This window comes from Scomber japonicus, chromosome 5 (genome assembly GCF_027409825.1).
Source record: "Scomber japonicus isolate fScoJap1 chromosome 5, fScoJap1.pri, whole genome shotgun sequence".
In the NCBI taxonomy this organism is placed as follows: Eukaryota; Metazoa; Chordata; class Actinopteri; order Scombriformes; family Scombridae; genus Scomber; species Scomber japonicus.
The window spans coordinates 23,883,130-23,897,201 of NC_070582.1; the positions used below are offsets into that span (position 1 = coordinate 23,883,130).

The 14,072-nt window shown below is 38.7% G+C and overlaps 1 protein-coding gene across 1 annotated transcript in view; it reads right to left on the minus strand.

The window, feature by feature from the left end:
* osbpl5 (oxysterol binding protein-like 5) overlaps positions 1 to 8,947 on the minus strand; it is a 50,160-nt gene extending 41,213 nt beyond the window's left edge. Inside the window, exon 1 of the mRNA XM_053319539.1 lies at positions 8,751 to 8,947. The gene's annotated coding sequence lies outside the window, so the exon portion shown is untranslated. The remainder of the gene's footprint in view (positions 1 to 8,750) is intronic.
* Between the last annotated feature and the right edge of the window lie 5,125 nt (positions 8,948 to 14,072).

Genomic DNA, 14,072 nt, shown 5'->3' on the forward strand with positions numbered 1-14,072 from the left:
AGGCTTTACAGGAATCGCACTGGGTCTAAGGGCACTTAGCAATAAGTGCACTTAAATGTCTTACAGGGGCTAATTGCTGCTCATCACATGCCCTTCTACCCTGGGGCTCGCTTGTGCCATTACGTATAACTCTGGTTCAGCACAATTAAGCTGGCAAGCAGCTGCTGTGTGGGGACCAGCAACATGGGACCAACAGTCAACAGTACCAACATAAAATGACCCTTTCCCCCAAATAATTATTTATTATATGACACAAATGATAGACAAAAACATATAATCAAATATAATGTATGTGAGAATAATTTGTTATAAAGCAAAGTAAACAACACAGCTCACAATCTCTTACATTTAACTGGATGTGTTTGTCCTGTGCAACTTAAACCTCACACTTTTAGTGAATGTTAAGTGTCACCCTGGTTTCAGGGTTAATTTTCTGTTAATCGATGAATTGTCACAGCTCTACACTGCTTTCTTAACCACAGCTTTGTTAAGTATTACCTGAACTTTTTACTGCACAGTCAGAGCTCATTTATCAAAACAGACTTGAAGTCAATTCACACTGGTCTTTTACTTAACTTAGACCCCAAGACATTCAACATAATAATCAACAAAATGTGAAAAATGAATAGTGACAGTAACACTCACACTAACACGCATAAACTAACTAAGGCTGTGGGCGGCTGGCCTTTTAAACTGGGCAGTGATCACTAACTTGTTCATTAAATGTTACAAACCTGCAGCACAACTGCAAAGCAGCATGAGAAAAATAATTGTTACAGTCAACAAAGAAAGCTGACTGGATGTCCAGTCTTAACCCTTTCATACAAGAGACAGGTATGGCATGTTAGATAAATACCAGCTACATTTAACCTTCAGTACTCTCCACTCTCCTGGGAGTTGGTTTAATGACCTTTTAACATCAATAATGTTTAATTAAGTTTCCATCCCTAATAGAGACGCCTGTCACCAAAGCCTGGCAGTGTCTGACCTCCGTTACCATGAACAGGAAGAAACGCCCATTGGACCCATTCAGATTGACCACCGACCCGCTCCACTCAATATGGAAGGGTAGGTAAGGTTACCTTTTTCCATCACAGGATATCATGGATTACGGATTATTGATTTATCCTTAAATGCAGTTAGGACAATGTGTGAAATCTGACACACATCAGCCTTGAAAAAGGTATAGTTTACACTTGGTGGATGACAGACTAGTTTTTAAAGGCAGATACAATAATAATAGATAATATTATTATAATATTAATAATAGATACAAAAACTCCAAAATAAAAAGACTTCATCTTCAAGACATGAATTTGTACAGTAAATCTATGTAGGTGATGGATCAGGAGATGTATTTTAGTATGGCCTGATGGTTGCACCAGAAGACAGTTTTATCTGTCTATTGAGGCTGTGATGGTACACAGAAAACTTCCAATCTGGCAGCTGTTTTTTCAGAGCTGTTAACCACAGACAAACAAGATAGATGTAGCAATCCCTCTTAACCTTCCTGAACATGTTTCTTTTTTCTCCCAAAAGACAGCCAATAAACTACAGCCAGCTGTGTGGGAATTATCAGCATTATTGAAAGAGGACACAGACAAATCATCTTAAAGAAGCTTAAATGTCAAAACCATCAGTAAAATTTAAGGAGTGCTGCATCAACAAGAGCGTCGTGATCATTAAAGGGATATTCTGACATTTAAGAACAAAAACCCCACTTGTTTGTTTGATATCAATTTCATCTCTGTGCATTTAGTAGAGAGATCAGACCGAGATGTGTTTATCTAAGTTCAAAAGAGCGGAAGTGGAGAGGGGGGGGTGCTGGTGGCACAGAGACACAAACACTGGAAGGAGGGAGAGTGGAGAAATGAATGCTGCAGCAGTTTCCATGGACGTTTTGACACTTATTTCCAGGGCAACACCTGGTCACTGCTGGAATCCATTGTCAGCAACATAATTCAAGCTGACCATGGGCATTATTATAAGGAAAAGTCAAAGCTGCAACACTTCTACGAGCACTTGTCGATAATAGATGGTGAAAAATACACAAATGTTATATTTTGGGTGGAGTATCGCTTTAAGACTTAAGTCAGATGATGGTCCTGTGTCATGGAAACCGTGCTATGAAACCTGAGGTCTCTCGAAAAGGTTAAGGCGCGCTTTCTGGGAGGTGACTGGCAAAGACAATTTCTCCTGAGTGCTACCAGTTTACTTTCAGTGTAATCTAACATAGTGTTACTTTCTCCCTTCACCTGACCACTCTATTAGCTAACCAGAGGCTACGCTTAAATACAATGCTGACACTGTGGATACATTATATCATTTTCTTAAGTGACAAAGTTGTGATATTACACTGATAGTTACCAAAAAATCTGTCTGTAGGTTATGACACACCACGGCATGAAAAAAAATCAGCAGCCAGGGCCAAAAAATTAGAGCCAATCTGACGTAGTCTGCACGGAGCACCGTGATGACCCTCCAAAGAGGCTTTAACGGGCTGATTTTAGAACCATGACGTAATCAAGCCTCTCAGCAACACCTCTTTCGTAATAAAACAGTTTGTATGTCAAAAACCTACAACACAGACACAGCAGCTTATCCCTTGAGACTGCAGATTATCAGCGTTTGACATGGGGTGTGCACTGTGCCAATCATTTTCAGGGACTGGACCAAATCTCTGTGTAAGGCCTACCGCTCTGGAACAGCTTTAAAAACTGATGGAGACAGTGACGAGGACTTTATGTGCCATCGCCACATACTTGTAACCAACTAGTACTATTGTTGATCAGTATACAGACAGACATCAAATCAAAATATGCACAATATCAATACACAACAATAATAATAACTCAATAATATGTGTATTTCATTTACACAACCAGGACACAGACATAAACTATAATAACTACTAATATTTTCTCCACATTGGACGGTTTTGTGGTGCTGTGGTGTTTACATTTCATCTCATTTTCTGTTTCTGTGCACCTACAAATTCTACAAAGCAGAAGCACGGGGCACTGACTAAAGCTGGCAACATTTACACACTCAGCAGCTCCATACATTAAGCTGGAGACGAGTGAGAGGTGGATATTGATTGCAGAGGCGCTGTGAGAAAGCTGCGGACGCTGCTGGCTGTAAAAAGAAGAGAAGTGGATCTATGGTGTTAAACCTGCTCTATAAATACACACACCGGCCACCCTGCAGCCTAGAAGAAAACGTCAGGGGTCACTAGGTCGCAGACCCTAAATTTGTGAGTAGGTGTGTGAGTACTTGTGTGTGGTGAGCCGGAGACATACGATGGAGGAACAGTAAGATAAACTCTTTTTTACAATCAAAGAATAGAAATGCAAAACATAGACTGCATGTTCAACTATAGTAACATTTGTACCAAATTAAATTAAAGACTGCAATATATAGACTAGTCCAGGCTGTCACAAGTGACCCCAGTTGAACCCATGCATCAGGTCAAAAACACACTGTTGAGTATTGTGTGAAGTAGGCATTGTGGGATTTTAGTAAAGAAACTAAGAAGAAGAAACCTGAAGAGGCAACGGTTCTCAGTTCAAGTACTATAAGACACAATATATGAGTTACATTACCAACATTCTGCAATCTGTGTAAAGATCTCATAATGGAAATATCCAGTTTCCAGTAATATTGTAAAAAGTCACAAATGTAGTTTAATAGTTCAGATTTGTATTTTTCTCACTTTTGTAATGAGAAAAAAGAGAAACAGCTTCTCCAGATTAATGTGCTACCAACACAAATGACTACAGTCTACAGACACTACCCTGTCATAAAGCAGAGCTATCATTAAATCTGAGCCACAATGAATGTCCAAATCACAGACAGGTGTAACAAAGTTCACAATGATGCAATGAGGCTTTTATAATGTGACATACATGTTGTGAAAGCTTTTAAAAAACAGCTTGAAAACATATTATAACACTGAAAGAAAGAAAAAAGCCAGCACTTCCCTGCTTTGTTCACAGATTAGTTTTCCCTGGGAAAAATATGACATTCTGCGAGAATGGAACCTGTTTTTAGACATAAAGGCCAACTTACAGCTGTAAAGTAAGTTAGAACTCTGTAAGACAAAAAAAACTCTGTAAGACCAAGGGAGGGGAAGGGAATCTTGGCACAACAGAGGCTGCTAAAAGTGCGTTTACTCTCTGGGGGCAGAGAGACAGATTCAATATGGAGCAGTATTAGCCTAGATTCCCCCACTAGATGTTGGGGAAAGCATTCACATCTCAGGGGAACTGGATAGGCACTGAGCCACTTATCAAACACTGGAGTAGGACACTTCCACTGTAAAGTGCAGTCACATTCAAGCTAACAGTTCACAGGGCTCTGTGGGTTGTTGTTTTTTTTTTTTTTTGAAAATTACTTGGCTTGATTCACGGAAGAGTTTTCACACTTGTCTTGACAATCAAGTGCAATCAAAGTTTTTAAAGACTGCTATAGTGTGAAGTGACACTCTTTGGCAATACAGCCTGCCAAGAGATGGCATTAGTGCTCTATCTCCACCTTGTATTAAGCAATTCAGGCAAAGACTCTACTTTACTGGCTGTGAGAGCAAACCTGCCTCCATGTTGTCTAGTCTCCTGGCACTCATTTGATTTGATCCGTTTTTGTTTTCTTGCTTATTTGTGCTTAGTTGTTGTTTTTTTTTTTGGTGTCACTGGTACTGAATTCATAGTGCAGCATATCAGACATGAGATGGGCTGGGAGTGCAGTTAAGCATTAAACAGTGAGGCAGTAAAATTTACACACAAACAAACCACAGCTTTCATTTTCAGTTTGAAGCCCCCGTCATTTGAAACACTGCATGGGAAACAGGAACTGATCAAAAAAAAATCTGACGTTCCAAACTGTTTAATGAAAAGATAACCCTGTAAAATAAAAGTGAAACAATGGAAAACTCACTCATAGTAGCTAGATGAGGATCTACTTGTGGAATCGTTCAACTTGCATGTATGCAAAGCAGCTATTTGTTGTCAATTTAATATCTGTCAAGATTTCACTGATCCCAAAAATACAAAATCTTGAATCCCAGCTAGTGTGCTTTTGTTCCTTCATAATTCATCTGTAACCTTCAGGCAATGCTACATCCCGCTTCCCCAGCAATGCAGTTCAGCTGGTAACTTTTTAAGCAAATATATTTTAGCTGTGAGCAACAGCAGGTATGCAGGAACTGCATATTTTAGTTTTCTGTTTTATAACTTAACTTGACAACTGCACAGAGCTCACTCAATACAGCATCAGTCTGCATGAGCTGCAGTATTTAGAGGTGTGGTGCACCTGAAAAATGTTGCTGAAATAGACACAATATGACTGACATATCATTAATTATTCCTTCTTACATGCTCAGATGTGTGTATTAAAATATCTTAAGTGCCGATCATTCTTTATTTTTGACTTCACTCATGACCGACTCTGCACATAGATAAACCTGCAGATGCACTGAGTGTTCTGCTGGTTGAGGCCTTTAAGAAGTGACGTTAATCGATTTGATTCTGACTAGAAACGTCCTCTTTGTCACATGTCGTCACGCTCTCTCTTCCTGTGTTTTCGGTCACTGTAATGTCATGAATTCAAGTAACGGCAAAAAAAAAAGAAATCACCAGACTTTACACTAGTCTGGCTAACGCTAGACCCTACTACAAGTGAGGAAGGATCTGGCGAGGAGCCGCTCATTTTTTTCGTATTTGAGGCAGGATCAACGAATGTCGATCAAATGCTTCTGTACGCTACTGGACAAACTTACAGCCAATCATATCAACAATACACGATGAGGTATTCAGAGCCTGTAGGGAGCAGAGCGAACACATCCTTTTCATGAAGGAAAAATCATGTAGTGCAAGTTTTTGTTTTATTTTCAAAGTGAACTTGGCCTTCCAATTTATTTAGCACACAATCTACTGCTGCTTTGAACAGCTGCACCTCCATGGCCGCCATGCTGGATGTAAACAGAGTCGCTCTACGGGCGTCATCGTCTTGAGCCCGCCTCCCCGTACTGTGATTGGTTCCCTATCTCAGGTGAAAATGTTGTCTTGATGGCTATGCTAACTTTCTGAGTGAAGTAGCATGTCGCTGGAAAGAGAGCATGGGTATATACAAAGTCACATTTACACCTGAAGATTCCCCTCTTCTGACACTGTGAAACCCTGGCCTCTTTTCTTCTGAAGTATTTTTGGGGCATTTCTCACAAGTGGATAATAGGGATTAAAATGGACATAAGGCAAGAGAGAGAGAGAGAGAGAGAGAGAGAGAGAGGAGAACGTGTAGCAAAGGCCCACAGCTGGACTGAAAGCAGGGACACGGGTGGTCACATATACAGTGTGGACATGCTATTTTCTCACAGCACAGCATGGAAGTTGGGACATCTGTCGCTGTGTCTTCCTGCTAGAAAAAGCAGTGATATTAAAACACACACACACACACACACACACACACACACACACACACACACACACACACACACACACACACACACACACACACACACACACACACAAACCACCCACAGAAAGTGATTCAAACAGCTCTTTGCACTCTCGCCACCCTTCTTTTCCCTTCATTCAGTATCACTCTCGCCTCATTTGTCATCCACAGTGGAGGAAAGCCGCAGTTCTAGTTGATAGGCTTAAAGACCAACACCATTAAATATCCCTGCCTGATTAGTGCTAGGTGGACTGTCACATGACATGATGACCAGACTTTGGGTGTTTACAGATCAGCACAGAAAACCTCCCACCATTAAAGAAGCTATACTGGAAAAATTTAATAGATGTTGATGTGTTTGGTTGTGGTGGATTAAGGTTTAAGCTAAAGAACACCATTAGGCATACACTATTTAAAGCAACACAGACTAGCATAAGCAAATAGTGTCCATTGTTATTGATCTCTTGACCCATTTCCAACAGCTGCTCAGTATATAACCTCCAAATGCCTGATACGTTACCATCTCAGCTACTGACACCACTTTCAGTACGACATTTTGAGGTCATTCAATATCAGATCAATTTTTAGTGAAATACAAATCTGACAAAGTTCTGATACTGGACATTTAATGCTCTGCGTAACATTTCATAAAACATGTTGCTTGAAAGTAAAGACAGATTGCAGAAAGGCTGAGGTAGAAAATAAATAAATAAAAAGGAAATAAGGATTTTGTCGAGGTAGTGTAAAAAAAGAAAAGTGGGGAACGAGTCATATTGTTAAACAGAACATATTGTCTTTTTCTCACTCTGTTGCAATTTCTCAAACAATGCTAGACATTTCACTTTCATCACTCTGGTGATAATTTCCTCTTGTGTTTAGATTGTCCTCTTTTCAGATTATTTTTTTCCAGTATTTTTGAGTGGCATATTCCACTAACCCTTTAAACTATTAACTAAAGTGCACTCTGGTGTTATTCTCATCTCCTGCAAAGCCCAACTCCACATAATACCCCACAATTAAAGATGATGAGCTCTTCTATCTTTGTCCGCACTGGGAGGAGACAGAGATGGATGAGGCCAAGTTGCACTGTAAAATCTCAAATATCACAAGTTCAGAGAGGCCAACATTTACATGTAAGAGTTTTTAAATATCTAATTATCATGCATATAGTTTTAATTGTCTTACATCATCAGCAACAGCAACATATGTTGGCCCTTTTCTATTGCAATATATTGAGTTATTGGCTAAAACAGAAATGTCTGCAATAAACCTATATTGGCGAATTATCTGAGCTCTAACTACAAAGCCCCTCTTTTTTTCCTAGTCAAGATAGTCATTTTCACATCTTGCGTAATGACTGTGTCATGAGCAGAAAATAAAGCAGATAACGTGAAATTCCAACACACCCATCACCCTCTCAAATAACTAAAAACATCACCTCCAAATGCCCCTAACATTAAAGGAGAGAGGACTCTGTTGACAATCATAATGTGCCGGCAGTGAACACACCACAAAGGTTACAGTTTGGCCTGCAGTGACATTTAAACCTCCCAAAACTCTTATGAATCCTTCACATATAATCACACGATATTATGCGATGTCATTAAACATACTGTATGCAACACACTGCGTGCTACTTAGTAAGACGACGTACCTAATATTAGCATCGCCTTAAATAATGGAGGTTGTTACCAAGTGCCAGTCATCGCTATGGTTATTCCTCACGACTGCTCTGACACATGTGCTTATATTGCGTTGACTGTTCCCCGTTTAACCACGCAGTTAAGTACTAGGCGCAGGTGATGGCAGGGAATGTAAAACGCTTGAAATACAAGAAAACCCTACAGATGTATTTGCTTGCTACAGCCACCCCAGACATCGGGTCGGTTCATGGTTGCCATGCAAACAAGTGACAGCCAAGCTGCAGCCGCATGGGGCTCCGTCCGCTCCGCTAACTCGCTAACATGGTGATGAGGGCTGACTTTGTGTAGCTAGCTACGAAGGTTAGCCAGACGGTAAACCAAACAACCAAACACACTAAGTGTCCACATTCTCCCAAACATTTGCGTCGTTAAGCTGCTCCAAACTATACGTCTGGATTCAAGAGAGAAACCAAGCGCTCCTCATTCTTGGCAGTCAATGCTATCTTTGCTAGCTAGCGTAAAGATAGCGCATAAATCATATTCCCCACGTTAGTTGGACAAATGCGAGTATTAGCTAAAAAATAAACAGCACGTTATCTATGTTGACGTGTTGGCTTGGTGTGGTGAGAGAGTGGCTAACTTAAAATGTGAACTTACTCTGTGTCGACCAAGGTAGCTCTCATACAGTTGTTTCACAGCTTCTTTCCCAGTCCGGCGTCATAGCACAGAGCTGTGTGGGGGGAACAGTAAAGGTGGGAGTCTACTCTGCTGGAGGAGAAGTTGCTCCGTTTTCAACATGGAGAGTGAGGAGCGGACTGGACCCTCCTGCTGCGGTTCATCTGGCTGCAGCCTGCTGCCGCACAGGGGACTCTGGCGACACCTGCGGCTACAGCAGAGTACTACAGCTGCTGCATGGATCTGTGTACTGAGTTAATTTCTACTTTTGCTCCACCACAGTACAGAAGGAAATATTGTATATTTTTTAAAATTACAGTTACCCCTTGGGAAATTTGACACAAGATATAATTCAAAAAGAGGGTGCATATCTTGTTAAAGTTTGCTATCAGCAAGTAAAAAAGCAATAACAAGGTTATGGTATAGGGCAAAACCACCGACAGTGGAGCAGTGGCTGTGCACTGTGGAAGAAATATTTGTAATGGAAAAAATTACACATAAAGTACGATTACAAGAGACACAATTTCAGGAAAAGCATCATCACCACTGGAAAATAAGGACACTGATGTGAGAATGATTGCTTTGTGAAGTGTGTAAAACCTGATACTGTAATTGTTTTTAATTAAAAAAAAAAAGTTATAAAAAAAAAATTACAGTTACCCCAGAATCACAATAATTTTACCAGGCACACAAATAATTACACATACATAATACAAATATAACACTAAGGTAATAATCATAATGAAAATCACAAGGAAATATTGTTGTTGTTTTTTAAATTCCATTACAGTTACCCCAGAATCACAATCATTTTACCAAGCTCATAAAGAATTACACATACATAGAAAAAAATATAACACTAAGGCAGTGATCATAATGAAAATAACAAAAATAAATAAAGTAGGCCTAATCATTTTAAAATATGTTTACAGAATGGAATAATATGAAATATATGAATGTGGCCAGTGCAGGTATGAAAAAAGGGATGTGATATGTCGTCTGGAAAGAAGCTGTTCCTGTGTCTGCTGCTGGAGGCTTTTATGGATCACAGCTGTTGTTACTTTGTATATTAAGATTTTACATAGATATCAGCATAATATCAACCTAAACATAAAAATATTGTTATATATAATACGTTGCTATTGTTACCAAATGATTGACAGTTCAGTTCAAATTAGCTCCAACTCCAACTCACAGTAAAATGCTGCTTATACATGAATACATCAGTGTAATCATTAAAAAATATATAAGTATGACATGGTACATTTACTTTTGATGTTTTAAGTATATTATGCTGATAACACATCTGTACTTTAACTCAAGTCGCTTGCAATTTGTAATGCAGGACATATAACTTGTAACTGAGTTATTTTTATATTCCTACTTTCACTCAAGTAAAAGCTTTGAATACTTCTTCATCATTGCCTACACGCTGGGGTGAAAGAAGACTTCAACATTTTATTTAAAATATTATGGTGCATTCCAGTTCAAGACAAATGTATTTCACAGTAGTAGGATAATTATTCAGATTTTTTATTTAGGTAAAAAATAGCAGTACATGATGTAAATGTACTCTATTAAAAATGTTCTTTACATTTTAAAACAAAAGCATTCATTAAGCAGTGCAAGTGTTGTATTATCATATATTATATTATCAACAGTAGGAAAAACACAGGTGTAATCAATAACATTAATAACAGCTGTTTTACATATTGTTTGGCCACTTCCAGAGCCCTGCTTTTGTGTATGTTGGTCCACTGGAGTACACAGACACTTGATGAAACTGAGCTCTTGCTTATGTTGTTATTTCCAATGTTCCAGCTTTTCCTGCTGTGTCAAAATGTCTGCTGGAAAAATGGTCTATTGTGAATGCTTGCTCACGGACATGGCTGACTCACACAATGAAATGGAACACAGCTATCGTGAACTTTATTAAATAAGCCTGAGCTTTCCTGTTATGACAAGCTAAAAGTGTCTGCCATAAAAAAGGTCAATTGTGCATCATTATCAACATTTAAGTAGCATGTTATTGTTGTAGCTGTTACAGGTAGAGCCAGTTTAACCACTTTATTTACAGTTGGGTAATATAATCTACAGCTATACATCATATTTGATAAATGTATCATACTGTATGTTATGTTATATGCATCGTTCTCTTGGTGTTGTGCTACCTCTTCTAAACAAGTTTCATTTTTTTGAGGGAAAACCATAAATTAATGCTGTCAGATAAATGTAATGTACAATATTTCCATCTAAACTATATTGGAGTAGATAAGGGGACACAGCACAGACAGATGGAGTCTATAACTAGTTAATATATTTAGCACATACTTTACCAGTACCATGTAGCTTCTGGAGACCAAAATGATCCAGTGAAGAACCGTGATGGATGCATTAGCTGAGATTAACTTAACTGTGGCGTTATGTCTCAAAGGGTGCGAAGAGGATTGAGAAAGCAATTAAGTACCTCAAGACTATATGCTTAAGTACTTTAGAAATGTATTTTGTTACTTTACCACCACTGGAACAGGCACAGTGGTTGGGAATATTATTGCCTGGTATAAATTCTATGTTAATAGGACTTTGTTTGTCAAGCATCTCAGTTTCACTCTGATAAATAGTGTGCAAGTTTAACCTCCAATTTTGCCCCTTTACTACCCAGAAGAAGCTACAGGTCACTATAAAGAATCGGCAAAAATGAGAACCCTCTGTCCCTCCCATGAACACGTTCAGATGTGTTAATAAACACTCTACGAACCAAGCCAGGCTCTCTGCAGTGATGGAGAAGAATCTGGACAAACTATCTATGCAACATATCATCTGTATCGTCTGAGACAATATTAGTTATTTTGGAGTCAGGCTCCCCCTGCTGTCCATAATGTTCCTCTGCCCCTCAATCCTCATCATTTACATACAAGTAGAAAGTAATACATGATAAATGGAAAATAGAGCACTATTAAGACAGACACATTTTGAGTTTTCTATTGGTCTGTGAAGAGGAATGTCTCAGCTTTATGGTTATACCAACATTATCTTTCAACACCAAATATTTGGTGAGATATGCACTTCCAAAGATTGACTGTCATCAAATATTATTTTAGAGAAAAAGGGCATTAAAGATAATAATTGATATTCAGCCATTTTTCACATTATTTTAAACAGATTTGAACACAATATTTTTTGGTCTTAAGACATAGGTAGCCTACACATGCCTTCACGCATGTATGTGCACGTGACCACATGCACAGGCACATACACAGTACAGTAGATAGGCCTAGAAGTCCATGTAGACAAACATCCAAAAGGTATGGAGTACAATTGATAAAATGTCATCAAATATACTGTGCATAGGATGCAAAATATAACAGTGTATTTAAATATAATCATATGGACAATATATGATGACAAATATAGAGCTACATGTATGTACACATGCACAAGTGGTATTTGGTGTACCAGGGATGAGAAGCACTGCATTTTTTCTATGTTTTTGAACTGGTGATAGACAACGAAGCCACGGGTTCACTCGGTTTTTCTACAATCGCAAGTTGCCATCGTCACAATGTCAGAAACCCAGTTTTCAAGAATTTAGATCCCCAGAGAGTGGCCCCGACAACCCTCTGGACTAGTGACCCACCTTTGTGGCTGGGGTGCCAATGTAGGGGTTTATTGGCCCAAACTGTTTTCTGTAGCTTTGTCTCACTGATGGATTGGAAATCGTGACCTGCCATTCAGAGCACAGGTCATAGAGGTTCAATAGTTTCTTCCTCACCACAGATGTCAATAGGGCAATTTTCAGTTTTAACAAACAATTCCACTTGACAACTACTCGAACTGCTAGTCTCTCAGCCGAAATGAGCTACATATTTTTTTCTTTACATTCTGAAAAGTTTTTACAAAAAATATTTTTGATAGATACCAGAGAGTCAGATTCATCTAAATGTGTGCACAGGATCGCTACCATACAGGTATATATTTTTGCTAGACATTTTGACCCAACCAATATTTATGTGTGCAAACGTAGACACAAAATCACTATTAGCTTATAATATGGAAGAAAGCTCGACACTCCGACCGTTTGTTTGGTCCAACTCAGACCTTTGCCAATTTACGAAAGGCTATCTTTCATTTTAAACCCAGGTAGGCCTATAGCCCCAAGGCATCCATCTTTTTACTTTAAAATAACAATTGCTTCTTTTTGATTTCCCTAGTTCCCCTATATAAAATTAACTGCTATTTTGTTTATTTTCTTTACTGTCTGTTCATTGCAAGGAAAAAGGGTAGCTAAAATCAACAATTTAGATAAGACAAGTCTTTATGATTGAAATTCTAGTTTTTATAACTATTTGATTTATTTTCCTATATCTGTAGTTCTTCTTTTATCTCCCTTTCCTTACTGTCTCAGTATTATTCATTACAGTTCTTTTTTATCTATATTCTATAGATTGTATACCTAAAATTTTCATGTAATGTCTATGTCCATTAAGGGTCGTGTATTGTCCCTTCCAAACCAGATGCCTTCTGGTTTTGCCCAGGATACTTCCTCATAGCTAAAGGTGTTTGTTTACTTTAAACCAAATGCACTTGAGTAGAGAATCAAAACAAATCAGGTTTTTTTGATAATCTGTGTTTATCCTTGTAAGTGGTATTGGTATTAATATGTTTGCTTTTATTGGTTTTGTCAAAGTAAATGTCTGTCATAGCTTTACTGACCTAAACATGCGCTACAATGAATGAGCCACAAGCACACTCATTGTAATGTCAAGTCTTGAAGTCTTCATTCATGTACAGTTACTACAGGTAGAAAGGCCTCAACTTAAAGTTGCTACGAGTGGTATGCTTGTGTCATCCTCAACTCTACAGGGTATTTGTTCTGATTTTCAGAGACATGCAGCTGTTACGGCCTCCATAATAATCGGAAATATCATGGTGTAATCCGTTATGGAGGATTTGTTGTCACACAAGCAGTTGTGTTATTAAATTGGGATTGCCCTGTTCTTTTTGTGTTTGCAGGATAAATTGCCATTACAATGGTCTTAACTCTCCGTATGCTTTTTTTGTTGCATCTCACAGCATGCAGCAGGAGAGAGGCCTCTGAATGCCAAATTTATTTTTACATCCAACTTGTGGATCTGAGAAACATGAAAAATAATAAGGAGCAGTTGAGGGTAGAGATGCAGGTATTGAAGAAAGTGAGGATAGAGAGGTCATGTAAGACGTGAGAAATATCAGGCTCGCTGAAGCTGACGTGCGAGCAAACTCCTTATATTACCACCATGCCAGGAGTGCCCTGTGCTGTGTGGA